This window comes from Phalangium opilio, unplaced genomic scaffold, assembly GCF_054372755.1.
Source record: "Phalangium opilio isolate 3A_F unplaced genomic scaffold, DU_Popi_V2 ptg000031l_1, whole genome shotgun sequence".
NCBI classification, from domain to species: Eukaryota; Metazoa; Arthropoda; class Arachnida; order Opiliones; family Phalangiidae; genus Phalangium; species Phalangium opilio.
In genome coordinates, this window is record NW_028324158.1 from 3,444,576 (window position 1) to 3,458,313 (window position 13,738).

The window sequence follows — 13,738 nt, forward strand, 5'->3', positions numbered from 1 at the left end:
CAACCCCCGGTATCTCCATTTCGCGGTTTTAGTCTAAAAGTATTTAATTTAACGATGATCTCTACTTGTACATCCGAAGGGGATATAGCTCAGTGGAAGAGCGCTCGCTTCGCATGTGAGAAGTCCCGGGTTCAACCCCCGGTATCTCCATTTCGCGGCTTTAGTCTATAAGTATTTAATTTTACGATGATCTCTACTAGTACATCCGAAGGGGATATAGCTCAGTGGAAGAACCCTCGCTTTGCATGTGAGAAGTCCCGCGTTCAACCCCTGGTAACTCCATTTCGCGGCTTTAGTCTAAAAGTGTTCAATTTTATGATGATCCCTACTAGTACATCCGAAGGGGATATAGCTCAGTGGAAGAGCGCTCGCTTCGCATGTGAGAAGTCCCGGGTTCAACGACCGATATCTCGTTTCGCGGTTTTAGTCTAAAAGTATTTAATTTTACGATGATCTCTACTTATGCATCCGAAGGGGATATAGCTCAGTGGAAGAGCGGTCGCTTCGCATGTGAGAAGTCCCGGGTTCAACCCCCGGTATCTCCATTTCGCGGTTTTAGTCTAAAAGTATTTAATTTTACGATGATGTCTACTTATACAATCGTAGGGGATATAGCTCAGTGGAAGAGCGCTCGCTTCGCATGTGAGAAGTCCCGGGTTCAACCCCCGGTATCTCCATTTCGCGGCTTTAGTCTATAAGTATTTAATTTTACGATGATCTCTACTAGTACATCCGAAGGGGATATAGCTCAGTGGAAGAGCACTCGCTTCGCATGTGAGAAGTTCCGGGTTCGACCCCCGGTATCTCCATTTCGCGGTTTTAGTCTAAAAGTATTTAATTTTACGATGATCTCTACTTGTGCATCCGAAGGGGATATAGCTCAGTGGAAGAGCGGTCGCTTCGCATGTGAGAAGTCCCGGGTTCGACCCCCGGTATCTCCATTTCACGGCATTAAAAAAATATATATTCATTTCTGAAAATCTCCACTCATCCATCCGAAGGGGAAATAACTCAGTGGAAGAGCCCTCGCTTTGCATGTGAGAAGTCCCGCGTTTAACCCCCGGTAACTCCATTTCGCGGCTTTAGTCTAAAAGTGTTCAATTTTATGATGTTCCCTACTAGTACATGCTAAGGGGATATAGCTCAGTGGAAGAGCGCTCGCTTTGCAAGTGAGAAGTCCGGGGTTCGACCCCCGGTATCTCCATTTCGCGGTTTTAGTCTAAAAGAATTTAATTTTACGATGATGTCTACTTATACAATCGTAGGGGATATAGCTCAGTGGAAGAGCGCTCGCTTCGCATGTGAGAAGTCCCTGGTTCAACCCCCGGTATCTCCATTTCGCGGCTTTAGTCTATAAGTATTTAATTTTACGATGATCTCTACTAGTACATCCGAAGGGGATATAGCTCAGTGGAAGAGCGCTCGCTTCGCATGTGAGAAGTCCCGGGTTCAACCCCCGGTATCTCCATTTCGTGGTTTTAGTCTAAAAGTATTTAATTTTACGATGATCTCTACGTGTACATCCGAAGGGGATATAGCTCAGTGGAAGAGCGCTCGCTTTGCATGCGAGAAGTCCGGGGTTCGACCCCCGGTATCTCCATTTCGCGGTTTTAGTCTAAAAGTATTTAATTTTACGATGATGTCTACTTATACAATCGTAGGGGATATAGCTCAGTGGAAGAGTGCTCGCTTCGCATGTGAGAAGTCCCGGGTTCAACCCCCGGTAGCTCCATTTCGCGGCTTTAGTCTATAAGTATTTAATTTTTCGATGATCTCTACTAGTACATCCGAAAGGGATATAGCTCAGTGGAAGAGCACTCGCTTCGCATGTGAGAAGTTCCGGGTTCGACCCCCGGTATCTCCATTTCGCGGTTTTAGTCTAAAAGTATTTAATTTTACGATGATCTCTACTTGTGCATCCGAAGGGGATATAGCTCAGTGGAAGAGCGGTCGCTTCGCATGTGAGAAGTCCCGGGTTCGACCCCCGGTATCTCCATTTCGCGGCATTAAAAAAATATACATTCATTTCTGAAAATCTCCACTCATCCATCCGAAGGGGAAATAGCTCAGTGGAAGAGCCCTCGCTTTGCATGTGAGAAGTCCCGCGTTTAACCCCCGGTAACTCCATTTCGCGGCTTTAGTCTAAAAGTGTTCAATTTTATGATGTTCCCTACTAGTACATGCGAAGGGGATATAGCTCAGTGGAAGAGCGCTCGCTTTGCAAGTGAGTAGTCCGGGGTTCGACCCCCGGTATCTCCATTTCGCGGTTTTAGTCTAAAAGTATTTAATTTTACGATGATGTCTACATAAACAATCGTAGGGGATATAGCTCAGTGGAAGAGCGCTCGCTTCGCATGTGAGAAGTCCCGGGTTCAACCCCCGGTATCTCCATTTCGCGGCTTTAGTCTATAAGTATTTAATTTTACGATGATCTCTACTAGTACATCCGAAGGGGATATAGCTCAGTGGAAGAGCGCTCGCTTCGCATGTGAGAAGTCCCGGATTCAACCCCCGGTATCTCCATTTCGTGGTTTTAGTCTAAAAGTATTTAATTTTACGATGATCTCTACTTGTACATCCGAAGGGGATATAGCTCAGTGGAAGAGCGCTCGCTTTGCATGTGAGAAGTCCGGGGTTCGACCCCCGGTATCTCCATTTCGCGGTTTTAGTCTAAAAGTATTTAATTTTACGATGATGTCTACTTATACAATGGTAGGGGATATAGCTCAGTGGAAGAGCGCTCGCTTCGCATGTGAGAAGTCCCGGGTTCAACCCCCGGTAGCTCCATTTCGCGGCTTTAGTCTATAAGTATTTAATTTTTCGATGATCTCTACTAGTACATCCGAAGGGGATATATCCCAGTGGAAGAGCGCTCGCTTCGCATGTGAGAAGTCCCGGGTTCGACCCCCGGTATCTCCATTTCGCGGTTTTAGTCTAAAAGTATTTAATTTTACGATGATCTCTACTTGTACATCCGAAGGGGATATAGCTCAGTGGATGAGCGCTCGCTTTGCATGTGAGAAGTCCGGGGTTCGACCCCCGGTATCTCCATTTCGCGGTTTTAATCTAAAAGTATTTAATTTTACGATGATGTCTACTTATACAATCGTAGGGGATATAGCTCTGTGGAAGAGCGCTCGCTTCGCATGTGAGAAGTCCGGGGTTCGACCCCCGGTGTCTCCATTTCGCGGTTTTAGTCTAAAAGTATTTAATTTTACGATGATCTCTACTAGTACATCCGAAGGGGATATAGCTCAGTGGAAGAGCGCTCGCTTCGCATTTGAAAAGTCCCGGGTTCAACCCCCGGTATCTCCATTTCGCGGTTTTAGTCTAAAAGTATTTAATTTAACGATGATCTCTACTTGTACATCCGAAGGGGATATAGCTCAGTGGAAGAGCGCTCGCTTCGAGTGTGACAAGTCCCGGGTTCAACCCCCGGTATCTCCATTTCGCGGCTTTAGTCTATAAGTATTTAATTTTACGATGATCTCTACTAGTACATCCGAAGGGGATATAGCTCAGTGGAAGAGCGCTCGCTTCGCATGTGAGAAGTCCCGGGTTCAACCCCCGGTATCTCCATTTCGTGGTTTTAGTCTAAAAGTATTTAATTTTACGATGATCTCTACTTGTACATCCGAAGGGGATATAGCTCAGTGGAAGAGCGCTCGCTTTGCATGTGAGAAGTCCGGGGTTCGACCCCCGGTATCTCCATTTCGCGGTTTTAGTCTAAAAGTATTTAATTTTACGATGATGTCTACTTATACAATCGTAGGGGATATAGCTCAGTGGAAGAGCGCTCGCTTCGCATGTGAGAAGTCCCGGGTTCGACCCCCGGTATCTCCATTTCGCGGTTTTAGTCTAAAAGTATTTAATTTTACGATGATCTCTACTTGTACATCCGAAGGGGATATAGCTCAGTGGATGAGCGCTCGCTTTGAATGTGAGAAGTCCGGGGTTCGACCCCCGGTATCTCCATTTCGCGGTTTTAATCTAAAAGTATTTAATTTTACGATGATGTCTACTTATACAATCGTAGGGGATATAGCTCTGTGGAAGAGCGCTCGCTTCGCATGTGAGAAGTCCCGGGTTCAACCCCCGGTATCTCCATTTCGCGACTTTAGTCTAAAAGTATTTAATTTTACGATGATGTCTACTTATACAATCGTAGGGGATATAGCTCAGTGGAAGAGCGCTCGCTTCGCATGTGAGAAGTCCCGGGTTCGACCCCCGGTATCTCCATTTCGCGGTTTTAGTCTAAAAGTACTTAATTTTACGATGATCTCTACTTGTGCATCCGAAGGGGATATAGCTCAGTGGAAGAGCGGTCGCTTCGCATGTGAGAAGTCCCGGGTTCGACCCCCGGTATCTCCATTTCGCGGCATTAAAAAAATATATATCATTTCTGAAAATCTCCACTCATCCATCCGAAGGGGAAATAGCTCAGTGGAAGAGCCCTCGCTTTGCATGTGAGAAGTCCCGCGTTTAACCCCCGGTAACTCCATTTCGCGGCTTTAGTCTAAAAGTGTTCAATTTTATGATGTTCCCTACTAGTACATGCGAAGGGGATATAGCTCAGTGGAAGAGCGCTCGCTTTGCATGTGAGAAGTCTGGGGTTCGACCCCCGGTATCTCCATTTCGCGGTTTTAGTCTAAAAGTATTTAATTTTACGATGATGTCTACTTATACAAACGTAGGAGATATAGCTCAGTGGAAGAGCGCTCGCTTCGCATGTGAGAAGTCCCGGGTTCAACCCCCGGTATCTCCATTTCGCGGCTTTAGTCTAAAAGTATTTAATTTTACGATGATCTCTACTTGTGCATCCGAAGGGGAAATAACTCAGTGGAAGAGCCCTCGCTTTGCATGTGAGAAGTCCCGCGTTTAACCCCCGGTAACTCCATTTCGCGGCTTTAGTCTAAAAGTGTTCAATTTTATGATGTTCCCTACTAGTACATGCTAAGGGGATATAGCTCAGTGGAAGAGCGCTCGCTTTGCAAGTGAGAAGTCCGGGGTTCGACCCCCGGTATCTCCATTTCGCGGTTTTAGTCTAAAAGAATTTAATTTTACGATGATGTCTACTTATACAATCGTAGGGGATATAGCTCAGTGGAAGAGCGCTCGCTTCGCATGTGAGAAGTCCCTGGTTCAACCCCCGGTATCTCCATTTCGCGGCTTTAGTCTATAAGTATTTAATTTTACGATGATCTCTACTAGTACATCCGAAGGGGATATAGCTCAGTGGAAGAGCGCTCGCTTCGCATGTGAGAAGTCCCGGGTTCAACCCCCGGTATCTCCATTTCGTGGTTTTAGTCTAAAAGTATTTAATTTTACGATGATCTCTACGTGTACATCCGAAGGGGATATAGCTCAGTGGAAGAGCGCTCGCTTTGCATGCGAGAAGTCCGGGGTTCGACCCCCGGTATCTCCATTTCGCGGTTTTAGTCTAAAAGTATTTAATTTTACGATGATGTCTACTTATACAATCGTAGGGGATATAGCTCAGTGGAAGAGTGCTCGCTTCGCATGTGAGAAGTCCCGGGTTCAACCCCCGGTAGCTCCATTTCGCGGCTTTAGTCTATAAGTATTTAATTTTTCGATGATCTCTACTAGTACATCCGAAAGGGATATAGCTCAGTGGAAGAGCACTCGCTTCGCATGTGAGAAGTTCCGGGTTCGACCCCCGGTATCTCCATTTCGCGGTTTTAGTCTAAAAGTATTTAATTTTACGATGATCTCTACTTGTGCATCCGAAGGGGATATAGCTCAGTGGAAGAGCGGTCGCTTCGCATGTGAGAAGTCCCGGGTTCGACCCCCGGTATCTCCATTTCGCGGCATTAAAAAAATATACATTCATTTCTGAAAATCTCCACTCATCCATCCGAAGGGGAAATAGCTCAGTGGAAGAGCCCTCGCTTTGCATGTGAGAAGTCCCGCGTTTAACCCCCGGTAACTCCATTTCGCGGCTTTAGTCTAAAAGTGTTCAATTTTATGATGTTCCCTACTAGTACATGCGAAGGGGATATAGCTCAGTGGAAGAGCGCTCGCTTTGCAAGTGAGTAGTCCGGGGTTCGACCCCCGGTATCTCCATTTCGCGGTTTTAGTCTAAAAGTATTTAATTTTACGATGATGTCTACATAAACAATCGTAGGGGATATAGCTCAGTGGAAGAGCGCTCGCTTCGCATGTGAGAAGTCCCGGGTTCAACCCCCGGTATCTCCATTTCGCGGCTTTAGTCTATAAGTATTTAATTTTACGATGATCTCTACTAGTACATCCGAAGGGGATATAGCTCAGTGGAAGAGCGCTCGCTTCGCATGTGAGAAGTCCCGGATTCAACCCCCGGTATCTCCATTTCGTGGTTTTAGTCTAAAAGTATTTAATTTTACGATGATCTCTACTTGTACATCCGAAGGGGATATAGCTCAGTGGAAGAGCGCTCGCTTTGCATGTGAGAAGTCCGGGGTTCGACCCCCGGTATCTCCATTTCGCGGTTTTAGTCTAAAAGTATTTAATTTTACGATGATGTCTACTTATACAATGGTAGGGGATATAGCTCAGTGGAAGAGCGCTCGCTTCGCATGTGAGAAGTCCCGGGTTCAACCCCCGGTAGCTCCATTTCGCGGCTTTAGTCTATAAGTATTTAATTTTTCGATGATCTCTACTAGTACATCCGAAGGGGATATATCCCAGTGGAAGAGCGCTCGCTTCGCATGTGAGAAGTCCCGGGTTCGACCCCCGGTATCTCCATTTCGCGGTTTTAGTCTAAAAGTATTTAATTTTACGATGATCTCTACTTGTACATCCGAAGGGGATGTAGCTCAGTGGATGAGCGCTCGCTTTGCATGTGAGAAGTCCGGGGTTCGACCCCCGGTATCTCCATTTCGCGGTTTTAATCTAAAAGTATTTAATTTTACGATGATGTCTACTTATACAATCGTAGGGGATATAGCTCTGTGGAAGAGCGCTCGCTTCGCATGTGAGAAGTCCGGGGTTCGACCCCCGGTGTCTCCATTTCGCGGTTTTAGTCTAAAAGTATTTAATTTTACGATGATCTCTACTAGTACATCCGAAGGGGATATAGCTCAGTGGAAGAGCGCTCGCTTCGCATTTGAAAAGTCCCGGGTTCAACCCCCGGTATCTCCATTTCGCGGTTTTAGTCTAAAAGTATTTAATTTAACGATGATCTCTACTTGTACATCCGAAGGGGATATAGCTCAGTGGAAGAGCGCTCGCTTCGAGTGTGACAAGTCCCGGGTTCAACCCCCGGTATCTCCATTTCGCGGCTTTAGTCTATAAGTATTTAATTTTACGATGATCTCTACTAGTACATCCGAAGGGGATATAGCTCAGTGGAAGAGCGCTCGCTTCGCATGTGAGAAGTCCCGGGTTCAACCCCCGGTATCTCCATTTCGTGGTTTTAGTCTAAAAGTATTTAATTTTACGATGATCTCTACTTGTACATCCGAAGGGGATATAGCTCAGTGGAAGAGCGCTCGCTTTGCATGTGAGAAGTCCGGGGTTCGACCCCCGGTATCTCCATTTCGCGGTTTTAGTCTAAAAGTATTTAATTTTACGATGATGTCTACTTATACAATCGTAGGGGATATAGCTCAGTGGAAGAGCGCTCGCTTCGCATGTGAGAAGTCCCGGGTTCGACCCCCGGTATCTCCATTTCGCGGTTTTAGTCTAAAAGTATTTAATTTTACGATGATCTCTACTTGTACATCCGAAGGGGATATAGCTCAGTGGATGAGCGCTCGCTTTGAATGTGAGAAGTCCGGGGTTCGACCCCCGGTATCTCCATTTCGCGGTTTTAATCTAAAAGTATTTAATTTTACGATGATGTCTACTTATACAATCGTAGGGGATATAGCTCTGTGGAAGAGCGCTCGCTTCGCATGTGAGAAGTCCCGGGTTCAACCCCCGGTATCTCCATTTCGCGACTTTAGTCTAAAAGTATTTAATTTTACGATGATGTCTACTTATACAATCGTAGGGGATATAGCTCAGTGGAAGAGCGCTCGCTTCGCATGTGAGAAGTCCCGGGTTCGACCCCCGGTATCTCCATTTCGCGGTTTTAGTCTAAAAGTACTTAATTTTACGATGATCTCTACTTGTGCATCCGAAGGGGATATAGCTCAGTGGAAGAGCGGTCGCTTCGCATGTGAGAAGTCCCGGGTTCGACCCCCGGTATCTCCATTTCGCGGCATTAAAAAAATATATATCATTTCTGAAAATCTCCACTCATCCATCCGAAGGGGAAATAGCTCAGTGGAAGAGCCCTCGCTTTGCATGTGAGAAGTCCCGCGTTTAACCCCCGGTAACTCCATTTCGCGGCTTTAGTCTAAAAGTGTTCAATTTTATGATGTTCCCTACTAGTACATGCGAAGGGGATATAGCTCAGTGGAAGAGCGCTCGCTTTGCATGTGAGAAGTCTGGGGTTCGACCCCCGGTATCTCCATTTCGCGGTTTTAGTCTAAAAGTATTTAATTTTACGATGATGTCTACTTATACAAACGTAGGAGATATAGCTCAGTGGAAGAGCGCTCGCTTCGCATGTGAGAAGTCCCGGGTTCAACCCCCGGTATCTCCATTTCGCGGCTTTAGTCTAAAAGTATTTAATTTTTCGATGATCTCTACTAGTACATTCGAAGGGGATATATCCCAGTGGAAGAGCGCTCGCTTCGCATGTGAGAAGTCCCGGGTTCGACCCCCGGTATCTCCATTTCGCGGTTTTAGTCTAAAAGTATTTAATTTTAAGATGATCTCTACTTGTACATCCGAAGGGGATATAGCTCAGTGGATAAGCGCTCGCTTTGCATGTGAGAAGTCCGGGGTTCGACCCCCGGTATCTCCATTTCACGGTTTTAGTCTAAAAGTATTTAATTTTACGATGATGTCTACTTATACAATCGTAGGGGATATAGCTCTGTGGAAGAGCGCTCGCTTCGCATGTGAGAAGTCCCGGGTTCAACCCCCGGTATCTCCATTTCGCGGCTTTAGTCTATAAGTATTTAATTTTACGATGATCTCTACTAGTACATCCGAAGGGGATATAGCCCAGTGGAAGAGCGCTCGCTTCGCATGTGAGAAGTCCCGGGTTCGACCCCCGGTATCTCCATTTCGCGGTTTTAGTCTAAAAGTATTTAATTTTACGATGATCTCTACTTGTACATCCGAAGGGGATATACCTCAGTGGAAGAGCGCTCGCTTCGCATGTGAGAAGTTCCGGGTTCGACCCCCGGTATCTCCATTTCGCGGTTTTAGTCTAAAAGTATTTAATTTTACGATGATGTCTACTTATACAATCGTAGGGGATATAGCTCTGTGGAAGAGCGCTCGCTTCGCATGTGAGAAGTCCCGGGTTCAACCCCGCTGTATCTCCATTTCGCGGCTTTAGTCTATAAGTATTTAATTTTACGTTGATCTCTACTTGTGCATCCGAAGGGGATATAGCTCAGTGGAAGAGCGGTCGCTTCGCATGTGAGAAGTCCCGGGTTCGACCCCCGGTATCTCCATTTCGCGGCATTAAAAAAATATATATTCATTTCTGAAAATCTCCACTCATCCATCCGAAGGGGAAATAGCTCAGTGGAAGAGCCCTCGCTTTGCATGTGAGAAGTCCCGCGTTTAACCCCCGGTAACTCCATTTCGCGGCTTTAGTCTAAAAGTGTTCAATTTTATGATGCTCCCTACTAGTACATGCGAAGGGGATATAGCTCAGTGGAAGAGCGCTCGCTTTGCAAGTGAGAAGTCCGGGGTTCGACCCCCGGTATCTCCATTTCGCGGTTTTAGTCTAAAAGTATTTAATTTTACGATGATGTCTACTTATACAATCGTAGGGGATATAGCTCAGTGGAAGAGCGCTCGCTTCGCATGTGAGAAGTCCCGGGTTCAACCCCCGGTATCTCCATTTCGCGGCTTTAGTCTATAAGTATATAATTTTACGATGATATCTACTAGTACATCCGAAGGGGATATAGCTCAGTGGAAGAGCGCTCGCTTCGCATGTGAGAAGTCCCGGGTTCAACCCCCGGTATCTCCATTTCGCGGTTTTAGTCTAAAAGTATTTAATTTTACGATGATCTCTACTTGTACATCCGAAGGGGATATAGCTCAGTGGAAGAGCGCTCGCTTTGCATGTGAGAAGTCTGGGGTTCGACCCCCGGTATCTCCATTTCGCGGTTTTAGTCTAAAAGTATTTAATTTTACGATGATGTCTACTTATACAAACGTAGGGGATATAGCTCAGTGGAAGAGCGCTCGCTTCGCATGTGAGAAGTCCCGGGTTCAACCCCCGGTATCTCCATTTCGCGGCTTTAGTCTATAAGTATTTAATTTTTCGATGATCTCTACTAGTACATTCGAAGGGGATATATCCCAGTGGAAGAGCGCTCGCTTCGCATGTGAGAAGTCCCGGGTTCGACCCCCGGTATCTCCATTTCGCGGTTTTAGTCTAAAAGTATTTAATTTTAAGATGATCTCTACTTGTACATCCGAAGGGGATATAGCTCAGTGGATAAGCGCTCGCTTTGCATGTGAGAAGTCCGGGGTTCGACCCCCGGTATCTCCATTTCACGGTTTTAGTCTAAAAGTATTTAATTTTATGATGATGTCTACTTATACAATCGTAGGGGATATAGCTCTGTGGAAGAGCGCTCGCTTCGCATGTGAGAAGTCCCGGGTTCAACCCCCGGTATCTCCATTTCGCGGCTTTAGTCTATAAGTATTTAATTTTACGATGATCTCTACTAGTACATCCGAAGGGGATATAGCCCAGTGGAAGAGCGCTCGCTTCGCATGTGAGAAGTCCCGGGTTCGACCCCCGGTATCTCCATTTCGCGGTTTTAGTCTAAAAGTATTTAATTTTACGATGATCTCTACTTGTACATCCGAAGGGGATATACCTCAGTGGAAGAGCGCTCGCTTCGCATGTGAGAAGTCCCGGGTTGAACCCCCGGTATCTCCATTTCGCGGTTTTAGACTAAAAGTATTTAATTTAACGATGATCTCTACTTGTACACACGTAGGGGCTATAGCTCAGTGGAAGAGCGCTCGCTTCGCATGTGAGAAGTCCCGGGTTCAACCCCCGGTATCTCCATTTCGCGGCTTTAGTCTATAAGTATATAATTTTACGATGATCTCTACTAGTACATCCGAAGGGGATATAGCTCAGTGGAAGAGCGCTCGCTTCGCATGTGAGAAGTCCCGGGTTCAACCCCCGGTATCTCCATTTCGCGGTTTTAGTCTAAAAGTATTTAATTTTACGATGATCTCTACTTGTACATCCGAAGGGGATATAGCTCAGTGGAAGAGCGCTCGCTTTGCATGTGAGAAGTCTGGGGTTCGACCCCCGGTATCTCCATTTCGCGGTTTTAGTCTAAAAGTATTTAATTTTACGATGATGTCTACTTATACAAACGTAGGGGATATAGCTCAGTGGAAGAGCGCTCGCTTCGCATGTGAGAAGTCCCGGGTTCAACCCCCGGTATCTCCATTTCGCGGCTTTAGTCTATAAGTATTTAATTTTTCGATGATCTCTACTAGTACATTCGAAGGGGATATATCCCAGTGGAAGAGCGCTCGCTTCGCATGTGAGAAGTCCCGGGTTCGACCCCCGGTATCTCCATTTCGCGGTTTTAGTCTAAAAGTATTTAATTTTAAGATGATCTCTACTTGTACATCCGAAGGGGATATAGCTCAGTGGATAAGCGCTCGCTTTGCATGTGAGAAGTCCGGGGTTCGACCCCCGGTATCTCCATTTCACGGTTTTAGTCTAAAAGTATTTAATTTTATGATGATGTCTACTTATACAATCGTAGGGGATATAGCTCTGTGGAAGAGCGCTCGCTTCGCATGTGAGAAGTCCCGGGTTCAACCCCCGGTATCTCCATTTCGCGGCTTTAGTCTATAAGTATTTAATTTTACGATGATCTCTACTAGTACATCCGAAGGGGATATAGCCCAGTGGAAGAGCGCTCGCTTCGCATGTGAGAAGTCCCGGGTTCGACCCCCGGTATCTCCATTTCGCGGTTTTAGTCTAAAAGTATTTAATTTTACGATGATCTCTACTTGTACATCCGAAGGGGATATACCTCAGTGGAAGAGCGCTCGCTTCGCATGTGAGAAGTCCCGGGTTGAACCCCCGGTATCTCCATTTCGCGGTTTTAGTCTAAAAGTATTTAATTTAACGATGATCTCTACTTGTACACACGTAGGGGCTATAGCTCAGTGGAAGAGCGCTCGCTTCGCATGTGAGAAGTCCCGGGTTCAACCCCCGGTATCTCCATTTCGCGGCTTTAGTCTATAAGTATATAATTTTACGATGATCTCTACTAGTACATCCGAAGGGGATATAGCTCAGTGGAAGAGCGCTCGCTTCGCATGTGAGAAGTCCCGGGTTCAACCCCCGGTATCTCCATTTCGCGGTTTTAGTCTAAAAGTATTTAATTTTACGATGATCTCTACTTGTACATCCGAAGGGGATATAGCTCAGTGGAAGAGCGCTCGCTTTGCATGTGAGAAGTCTGGGGTTCGACCCCCGGTATCTCCATTTCGCGGTTTTAGTCTAAAAGTATTTAATTTTACGATGATGTCTACTTATACAAACGTAGGGGATATAGCTCAGTGGAAGAGCGCTCGCTTCGCATGTGAGAAGTCCCGGGTTCAACCCCCGGTATCTCCATTTCGCGGCTTTAGTCTATAAGTATTTAATTTTTCGATGATCTCTACTAGTACATTCGAAGGGGATATATCCCAGTGGAAGAGCGCTCGCTTCGCATGTGAGAAGTCCCGGGTTCGACCCCCGGTATCTCCATTTCGCGGTTTTAGTCTAAAAGTATTTAATTTTAAGATGATCTCTACTTGTACATCCGAAGGGGATATAGCTCAGTGGATAAGCGCTCGCTTTGCATGTGAGAAGTCCGGGGTTCGACCCCCGGTATCTCCATTTCACGGTTTTAGTCTAAAAGTATTTAATTTTATGATGATGTCTACTTATACAATCGTAGGGGATATAGCTCTGTGGAAGAGCGCTCGCTTCGCATGTGAGAAGTCCCGGGTTCAACCCCCGGTATCTCCATTTCGCGGCTTTAGTCTATAAGTATTTAATTTTACGATGATCTCTACTAGTACATCCGAAGGGGATATAGCCCAGTGGAAGAGCGCTCGCTTCGCATGTGAGAAGTCCCGGGTTCGACCCCCGGTATCTCCATTTCGCGGTTTTAGTCTAAAAGTATTTAATTTTACGATGATCTCTACTTGTACATCCGAAGGGGATATACCTCAGTGGAAGAGCGCTCGCTTCGCATGTGAGAAGTCCCGGGTTGAACCCCCGGTATCTCCATTTCGCGGTTTTAGTCTAAAAGTATTTAATTTAACGATGATCTCTACTTGTACACACGTAGGGGCTATAGCTCAGTGGAAGAGCGCTCGCTTCGCATGTGAGAAGTCCCGGGTTCGACCCCCGGTATCTCCATTTCGCGGCATTAAAAAAATATATATTCATTTCTGAAAATCTCCACTCATCCATCCGAAGGGGAAATAGCTCAGTGGAAGAGCACTCGCTTTGCATGTGAGAAGTCCCGCGTTCAACCCCCGGTAACTCCATTTCGCGGCTTTAGTCTAAAAGTGTTCAATTTTATGATGATCCCTACTAGTACATCCGAAGGGGATATAGCTCAGTGGAAGAGCGCTCGCTTCGCATGTGAGAAGTCCCGGGTTCAACGACCGATATCTCCTT

The 13,738-nt window shown here is 46.0% G+C and overlaps 74 non-coding genes across 74 annotated transcripts; all 74 read left to right on the plus strand.

Moving 5' to 3' along the window:
• Positions 1–78: 78 nt before the first annotated feature.
• TRNAA-CGC (transfer RNA alanine (anticodon CGC)) lies at positions 79–150 on the plus strand. Its single transcript has one exon. It is a non-coding gene; the product is annotated as a tRNA-Ala (tRNA).
• A 323-nt stretch (positions 151–473) lies between these two features.
• TRNAA-CGC (transfer RNA alanine (anticodon CGC)) lies at positions 474–545 on the plus strand. The gene has a single exon. It is a non-coding gene; the product is annotated as a tRNA-Ala (tRNA).
• Positions 546–605: 60 nt separating this feature from the next.
• TRNAA-CGC (transfer RNA alanine (anticodon CGC)) lies at positions 606–677 on the plus strand. Its single transcript has one exon. It is a non-coding gene; the product is annotated as a tRNA-Ala (tRNA).
• Positions 678–737: 60 nt separating this feature from the next.
• Positions 738–809, plus strand: TRNAA-CGC (transfer RNA alanine (anticodon CGC)). Its single transcript has one exon. It is a non-coding gene; the product is annotated as a tRNA-Ala (tRNA).
• A 60-nt stretch (positions 810–869) lies between these two features.
• Positions 870–941, plus strand: TRNAA-CGC (transfer RNA alanine (anticodon CGC)). Its single transcript has one exon. It is a non-coding gene; the product is annotated as a tRNA-Ala (tRNA).
• A 191-nt stretch (positions 942–1,132) lies between these two features.
• On the plus strand, positions 1,133–1,204 carry TRNAA-UGC (transfer RNA alanine (anticodon UGC)). The gene has a single exon. It is a non-coding gene; the product is annotated as a tRNA-Ala (tRNA).
• A 60-nt stretch (positions 1,205–1,264) lies between these two features.
• Positions 1,265–1,336, plus strand: TRNAA-CGC (transfer RNA alanine (anticodon CGC)). The gene has a single exon. It is a non-coding gene; the product is annotated as a tRNA-Ala (tRNA).
• A 60-nt stretch (positions 1,337–1,396) lies between these two features.
• Positions 1,397–1,468, plus strand: TRNAA-CGC (transfer RNA alanine (anticodon CGC)). The gene has a single exon. It is a non-coding gene; the product is annotated as a tRNA-Ala (tRNA).
• Positions 1,469–1,528: 60 nt separating this feature from the next.
• TRNAA-UGC (transfer RNA alanine (anticodon UGC)) lies at positions 1,529–1,600 on the plus strand. The gene has a single exon. It is a non-coding gene; the product is annotated as a tRNA-Ala (tRNA).
• Positions 1,601–1,660: 60 nt separating this feature from the next.
• Positions 1,661–1,732, plus strand: TRNAA-CGC (transfer RNA alanine (anticodon CGC)). Its single transcript has one exon. It is a non-coding gene; the product is annotated as a tRNA-Ala (tRNA).
• A 60-nt stretch (positions 1,733–1,792) lies between these two features.
• On the plus strand, positions 1,793–1,864 carry TRNAA-CGC (transfer RNA alanine (anticodon CGC)). Its single transcript has one exon. It is a non-coding gene; the product is annotated as a tRNA-Ala (tRNA).
• Positions 1,865–1,924: 60 nt separating this feature from the next.
• TRNAA-CGC (transfer RNA alanine (anticodon CGC)) lies at positions 1,925–1,996 on the plus strand. Its single transcript has one exon. It is a non-coding gene; the product is annotated as a tRNA-Ala (tRNA).
• A 191-nt stretch (positions 1,997–2,187) lies between these two features.
• Positions 2,188–2,259, plus strand: TRNAA-UGC (transfer RNA alanine (anticodon UGC)). Its single transcript has one exon. It is a non-coding gene; the product is annotated as a tRNA-Ala (tRNA).
• Positions 2,260–2,319: 60 nt separating this feature from the next.
• Positions 2,320–2,391, plus strand: TRNAA-CGC (transfer RNA alanine (anticodon CGC)). Its single transcript has one exon. It is a non-coding gene; the product is annotated as a tRNA-Ala (tRNA).
• A 60-nt stretch (positions 2,392–2,451) lies between these two features.
• On the plus strand, positions 2,452–2,523 carry TRNAA-CGC (transfer RNA alanine (anticodon CGC)). Its single transcript has one exon. It is a non-coding gene; the product is annotated as a tRNA-Ala (tRNA).
• Positions 2,524–2,583: 60 nt separating this feature from the next.
• On the plus strand, positions 2,584–2,655 carry TRNAA-UGC (transfer RNA alanine (anticodon UGC)). Its single transcript has one exon. It is a non-coding gene; the product is annotated as a tRNA-Ala (tRNA).
• A 60-nt stretch (positions 2,656–2,715) lies between these two features.
• Positions 2,716–2,787, plus strand: TRNAA-CGC (transfer RNA alanine (anticodon CGC)). Its single transcript has one exon. It is a non-coding gene; the product is annotated as a tRNA-Ala (tRNA).
• Positions 2,788–2,979: 192 nt separating this feature from the next.
• Positions 2,980–3,051, plus strand: TRNAA-UGC (transfer RNA alanine (anticodon UGC)). The gene has a single exon. It is a non-coding gene; the product is annotated as a tRNA-Ala (tRNA).
• A 324-nt stretch (positions 3,052–3,375) lies between these two features.
• On the plus strand, positions 3,376–3,447 carry TRNAS-CGA (transfer RNA serine (anticodon CGA)). Its single transcript has one exon. It is a non-coding gene; the product is annotated as a tRNA-Ser (tRNA).
• A 60-nt stretch (positions 3,448–3,507) lies between these two features.
• On the plus strand, positions 3,508–3,579 carry TRNAA-CGC (transfer RNA alanine (anticodon CGC)). Its single transcript has one exon. It is a non-coding gene; the product is annotated as a tRNA-Ala (tRNA).
• A 60-nt stretch (positions 3,580–3,639) lies between these two features.
• Positions 3,640–3,711, plus strand: TRNAA-UGC (transfer RNA alanine (anticodon UGC)). Its single transcript has one exon. It is a non-coding gene; the product is annotated as a tRNA-Ala (tRNA).
• A 60-nt stretch (positions 3,712–3,771) lies between these two features.
• Positions 3,772–3,843, plus strand: TRNAA-CGC (transfer RNA alanine (anticodon CGC)). The gene has a single exon. It is a non-coding gene; the product is annotated as a tRNA-Ala (tRNA).
• Positions 3,844–3,903: 60 nt separating this feature from the next.
• Positions 3,904–3,975, plus strand: TRNAS-UGA (transfer RNA serine (anticodon UGA)). The gene has a single exon. It is a non-coding gene; the product is annotated as a tRNA-Ser (tRNA).
• Positions 3,976–4,035: 60 nt separating this feature from the next.
• On the plus strand, positions 4,036–4,107 carry TRNAA-CGC (transfer RNA alanine (anticodon CGC)). The gene has a single exon. It is a non-coding gene; the product is annotated as a tRNA-Ala (tRNA).
• Positions 4,108–4,167: 60 nt separating this feature from the next.
• TRNAA-CGC (transfer RNA alanine (anticodon CGC)) lies at positions 4,168–4,239 on the plus strand. The gene has a single exon. It is a non-coding gene; the product is annotated as a tRNA-Ala (tRNA).
• Positions 4,240–4,299: 60 nt separating this feature from the next.
• On the plus strand, positions 4,300–4,371 carry TRNAA-CGC (transfer RNA alanine (anticodon CGC)). The gene has a single exon. It is a non-coding gene; the product is annotated as a tRNA-Ala (tRNA).
• A 190-nt stretch (positions 4,372–4,561) lies between these two features.
• On the plus strand, positions 4,562–4,633 carry TRNAA-UGC (transfer RNA alanine (anticodon UGC)). Its single transcript has one exon. It is a non-coding gene; the product is annotated as a tRNA-Ala (tRNA).
• A 60-nt stretch (positions 4,634–4,693) lies between these two features.
• On the plus strand, positions 4,694–4,765 carry TRNAA-CGC (transfer RNA alanine (anticodon CGC)). The gene has a single exon. It is a non-coding gene; the product is annotated as a tRNA-Ala (tRNA).
• A 192-nt stretch (positions 4,766–4,957) lies between these two features.
• TRNAA-UGC (transfer RNA alanine (anticodon UGC)) lies at positions 4,958–5,029 on the plus strand. Its single transcript has one exon. It is a non-coding gene; the product is annotated as a tRNA-Ala (tRNA).
• A 60-nt stretch (positions 5,030–5,089) lies between these two features.
• TRNAA-CGC (transfer RNA alanine (anticodon CGC)) lies at positions 5,090–5,161 on the plus strand. Its single transcript has one exon. It is a non-coding gene; the product is annotated as a tRNA-Ala (tRNA).
• A 60-nt stretch (positions 5,162–5,221) lies between these two features.
• Positions 5,222–5,293, plus strand: TRNAA-CGC (transfer RNA alanine (anticodon CGC)). Its single transcript has one exon. It is a non-coding gene; the product is annotated as a tRNA-Ala (tRNA).
• Positions 5,294–5,353: 60 nt separating this feature from the next.
• TRNAA-UGC (transfer RNA alanine (anticodon UGC)) lies at positions 5,354–5,425 on the plus strand. Its single transcript has one exon. It is a non-coding gene; the product is annotated as a tRNA-Ala (tRNA).
• Positions 5,426–5,485: 60 nt separating this feature from the next.
• On the plus strand, positions 5,486–5,557 carry TRNAA-CGC (transfer RNA alanine (anticodon CGC)). The gene has a single exon. It is a non-coding gene; the product is annotated as a tRNA-Ala (tRNA).
• Positions 5,558–5,617: 60 nt separating this feature from the next.
• Positions 5,618–5,689, plus strand: TRNAA-CGC (transfer RNA alanine (anticodon CGC)). The gene has a single exon. It is a non-coding gene; the product is annotated as a tRNA-Ala (tRNA).
• A 60-nt stretch (positions 5,690–5,749) lies between these two features.
• TRNAA-CGC (transfer RNA alanine (anticodon CGC)) lies at positions 5,750–5,821 on the plus strand. The gene has a single exon. It is a non-coding gene; the product is annotated as a tRNA-Ala (tRNA).
• Positions 5,822–6,012: 191 nt separating this feature from the next.
• TRNAA-UGC (transfer RNA alanine (anticodon UGC)) lies at positions 6,013–6,084 on the plus strand. The gene has a single exon. It is a non-coding gene; the product is annotated as a tRNA-Ala (tRNA).
• A 60-nt stretch (positions 6,085–6,144) lies between these two features.
• Positions 6,145–6,216, plus strand: TRNAA-CGC (transfer RNA alanine (anticodon CGC)). Its single transcript has one exon. It is a non-coding gene; the product is annotated as a tRNA-Ala (tRNA).
• A 60-nt stretch (positions 6,217–6,276) lies between these two features.
• Positions 6,277–6,348, plus strand: TRNAA-CGC (transfer RNA alanine (anticodon CGC)). The gene has a single exon. It is a non-coding gene; the product is annotated as a tRNA-Ala (tRNA).
• A 60-nt stretch (positions 6,349–6,408) lies between these two features.
• On the plus strand, positions 6,409–6,480 carry TRNAA-UGC (transfer RNA alanine (anticodon UGC)). Its single transcript has one exon. It is a non-coding gene; the product is annotated as a tRNA-Ala (tRNA).
• Positions 6,481–6,540: 60 nt separating this feature from the next.
• Positions 6,541–6,612, plus strand: TRNAA-CGC (transfer RNA alanine (anticodon CGC)). The gene has a single exon. It is a non-coding gene; the product is annotated as a tRNA-Ala (tRNA).
• Positions 6,613–7,200: 588 nt separating this feature from the next.
• Positions 7,201–7,272, plus strand: TRNAS-CGA (transfer RNA serine (anticodon CGA)). The gene has a single exon. It is a non-coding gene; the product is annotated as a tRNA-Ser (tRNA).
• A 60-nt stretch (positions 7,273–7,332) lies between these two features.
• Positions 7,333–7,404, plus strand: TRNAA-CGC (transfer RNA alanine (anticodon CGC)). The gene has a single exon. It is a non-coding gene; the product is annotated as a tRNA-Ala (tRNA).
• A 60-nt stretch (positions 7,405–7,464) lies between these two features.
• TRNAA-UGC (transfer RNA alanine (anticodon UGC)) lies at positions 7,465–7,536 on the plus strand. The gene has a single exon. It is a non-coding gene; the product is annotated as a tRNA-Ala (tRNA).
• A 60-nt stretch (positions 7,537–7,596) lies between these two features.
• Positions 7,597–7,668, plus strand: TRNAA-CGC (transfer RNA alanine (anticodon CGC)). Its single transcript has one exon. It is a non-coding gene; the product is annotated as a tRNA-Ala (tRNA).
• A 60-nt stretch (positions 7,669–7,728) lies between these two features.
• TRNAS-UGA (transfer RNA serine (anticodon UGA)) lies at positions 7,729–7,800 on the plus strand. The gene has a single exon. It is a non-coding gene; the product is annotated as a tRNA-Ser (tRNA).
• Positions 7,801–7,860: 60 nt separating this feature from the next.
• On the plus strand, positions 7,861–7,932 carry TRNAA-CGC (transfer RNA alanine (anticodon CGC)). Its single transcript has one exon. It is a non-coding gene; the product is annotated as a tRNA-Ala (tRNA).
• Positions 7,933–7,992: 60 nt separating this feature from the next.
• Positions 7,993–8,064, plus strand: TRNAA-CGC (transfer RNA alanine (anticodon CGC)). The gene has a single exon. It is a non-coding gene; the product is annotated as a tRNA-Ala (tRNA).
• A 60-nt stretch (positions 8,065–8,124) lies between these two features.
• TRNAA-CGC (transfer RNA alanine (anticodon CGC)) lies at positions 8,125–8,196 on the plus strand. Its single transcript has one exon. It is a non-coding gene; the product is annotated as a tRNA-Ala (tRNA).
• A 190-nt stretch (positions 8,197–8,386) lies between these two features.
• Positions 8,387–8,458, plus strand: TRNAA-UGC (transfer RNA alanine (anticodon UGC)). Its single transcript has one exon. It is a non-coding gene; the product is annotated as a tRNA-Ala (tRNA).
• Positions 8,459–8,518: 60 nt separating this feature from the next.
• Positions 8,519–8,590, plus strand: TRNAA-CGC (transfer RNA alanine (anticodon CGC)). The gene has a single exon. It is a non-coding gene; the product is annotated as a tRNA-Ala (tRNA).
• A 324-nt stretch (positions 8,591–8,914) lies between these two features.
• On the plus strand, positions 8,915–8,986 carry TRNAA-CGC (transfer RNA alanine (anticodon CGC)). The gene has a single exon. It is a non-coding gene; the product is annotated as a tRNA-Ala (tRNA).
• A 60-nt stretch (positions 8,987–9,046) lies between these two features.
• On the plus strand, positions 9,047–9,118 carry TRNAA-CGC (transfer RNA alanine (anticodon CGC)). The gene has a single exon. It is a non-coding gene; the product is annotated as a tRNA-Ala (tRNA).
• A 60-nt stretch (positions 9,119–9,178) lies between these two features.
• TRNAA-CGC (transfer RNA alanine (anticodon CGC)) lies at positions 9,179–9,250 on the plus strand. The gene has a single exon. It is a non-coding gene; the product is annotated as a tRNA-Ala (tRNA).
• Positions 9,251–9,443: 193 nt separating this feature from the next.
• On the plus strand, positions 9,444–9,515 carry TRNAA-CGC (transfer RNA alanine (anticodon CGC)). The gene has a single exon. It is a non-coding gene; the product is annotated as a tRNA-Ala (tRNA).
• Positions 9,516–9,706: 191 nt separating this feature from the next.
• Positions 9,707–9,778, plus strand: TRNAA-UGC (transfer RNA alanine (anticodon UGC)). The gene has a single exon. It is a non-coding gene; the product is annotated as a tRNA-Ala (tRNA).
• A 60-nt stretch (positions 9,779–9,838) lies between these two features.
• On the plus strand, positions 9,839–9,910 carry TRNAA-CGC (transfer RNA alanine (anticodon CGC)). Its single transcript has one exon. It is a non-coding gene; the product is annotated as a tRNA-Ala (tRNA).
• A 60-nt stretch (positions 9,911–9,970) lies between these two features.
• Positions 9,971–10,042, plus strand: TRNAA-CGC (transfer RNA alanine (anticodon CGC)). The gene has a single exon. It is a non-coding gene; the product is annotated as a tRNA-Ala (tRNA).
• Positions 10,043–10,102: 60 nt separating this feature from the next.
• On the plus strand, positions 10,103–10,174 carry TRNAA-UGC (transfer RNA alanine (anticodon UGC)). The gene has a single exon. It is a non-coding gene; the product is annotated as a tRNA-Ala (tRNA).
• A 60-nt stretch (positions 10,175–10,234) lies between these two features.
• Positions 10,235–10,306, plus strand: TRNAA-CGC (transfer RNA alanine (anticodon CGC)). Its single transcript has one exon. It is a non-coding gene; the product is annotated as a tRNA-Ala (tRNA).
• Positions 10,307–10,630: 324 nt separating this feature from the next.
• Positions 10,631–10,702, plus strand: TRNAA-CGC (transfer RNA alanine (anticodon CGC)). Its single transcript has one exon. It is a non-coding gene; the product is annotated as a tRNA-Ala (tRNA).
• A 60-nt stretch (positions 10,703–10,762) lies between these two features.
• TRNAA-CGC (transfer RNA alanine (anticodon CGC)) lies at positions 10,763–10,834 on the plus strand. Its single transcript has one exon. It is a non-coding gene; the product is annotated as a tRNA-Ala (tRNA).
• A 192-nt stretch (positions 10,835–11,026) lies between these two features.
• Positions 11,027–11,098, plus strand: TRNAA-CGC (transfer RNA alanine (anticodon CGC)). The gene has a single exon. It is a non-coding gene; the product is annotated as a tRNA-Ala (tRNA).
• A 60-nt stretch (positions 11,099–11,158) lies between these two features.
• On the plus strand, positions 11,159–11,230 carry TRNAA-CGC (transfer RNA alanine (anticodon CGC)). Its single transcript has one exon. It is a non-coding gene; the product is annotated as a tRNA-Ala (tRNA).
• A 60-nt stretch (positions 11,231–11,290) lies between these two features.
• TRNAA-UGC (transfer RNA alanine (anticodon UGC)) lies at positions 11,291–11,362 on the plus strand. Its single transcript has one exon. It is a non-coding gene; the product is annotated as a tRNA-Ala (tRNA).
• A 60-nt stretch (positions 11,363–11,422) lies between these two features.
• On the plus strand, positions 11,423–11,494 carry TRNAA-CGC (transfer RNA alanine (anticodon CGC)). The gene has a single exon. It is a non-coding gene; the product is annotated as a tRNA-Ala (tRNA).
• A 324-nt stretch (positions 11,495–11,818) lies between these two features.
• On the plus strand, positions 11,819–11,890 carry TRNAA-CGC (transfer RNA alanine (anticodon CGC)). Its single transcript has one exon. It is a non-coding gene; the product is annotated as a tRNA-Ala (tRNA).
• A 60-nt stretch (positions 11,891–11,950) lies between these two features.
• Positions 11,951–12,022, plus strand: TRNAA-CGC (transfer RNA alanine (anticodon CGC)). Its single transcript has one exon. It is a non-coding gene; the product is annotated as a tRNA-Ala (tRNA).
• Positions 12,023–12,214: 192 nt separating this feature from the next.
• On the plus strand, positions 12,215–12,286 carry TRNAA-CGC (transfer RNA alanine (anticodon CGC)). The gene has a single exon. It is a non-coding gene; the product is annotated as a tRNA-Ala (tRNA).
• Positions 12,287–12,346: 60 nt separating this feature from the next.
• TRNAA-CGC (transfer RNA alanine (anticodon CGC)) lies at positions 12,347–12,418 on the plus strand. Its single transcript has one exon. It is a non-coding gene; the product is annotated as a tRNA-Ala (tRNA).
• Positions 12,419–12,478: 60 nt separating this feature from the next.
• TRNAA-UGC (transfer RNA alanine (anticodon UGC)) lies at positions 12,479–12,550 on the plus strand. The gene has a single exon. It is a non-coding gene; the product is annotated as a tRNA-Ala (tRNA).
• A 60-nt stretch (positions 12,551–12,610) lies between these two features.
• On the plus strand, positions 12,611–12,682 carry TRNAA-CGC (transfer RNA alanine (anticodon CGC)). The gene has a single exon. It is a non-coding gene; the product is annotated as a tRNA-Ala (tRNA).
• Positions 12,683–13,006: 324 nt separating this feature from the next.
• On the plus strand, positions 13,007–13,078 carry TRNAA-CGC (transfer RNA alanine (anticodon CGC)). The gene has a single exon. It is a non-coding gene; the product is annotated as a tRNA-Ala (tRNA).
• Positions 13,079–13,138: 60 nt separating this feature from the next.
• Positions 13,139–13,210, plus strand: TRNAA-CGC (transfer RNA alanine (anticodon CGC)). The gene has a single exon. It is a non-coding gene; the product is annotated as a tRNA-Ala (tRNA).
• Positions 13,211–13,402: 192 nt separating this feature from the next.
• TRNAA-CGC (transfer RNA alanine (anticodon CGC)) lies at positions 13,403–13,474 on the plus strand. The gene has a single exon. It is a non-coding gene; the product is annotated as a tRNA-Ala (tRNA).
• Positions 13,475–13,738: the final 264 nt, after the last annotated feature.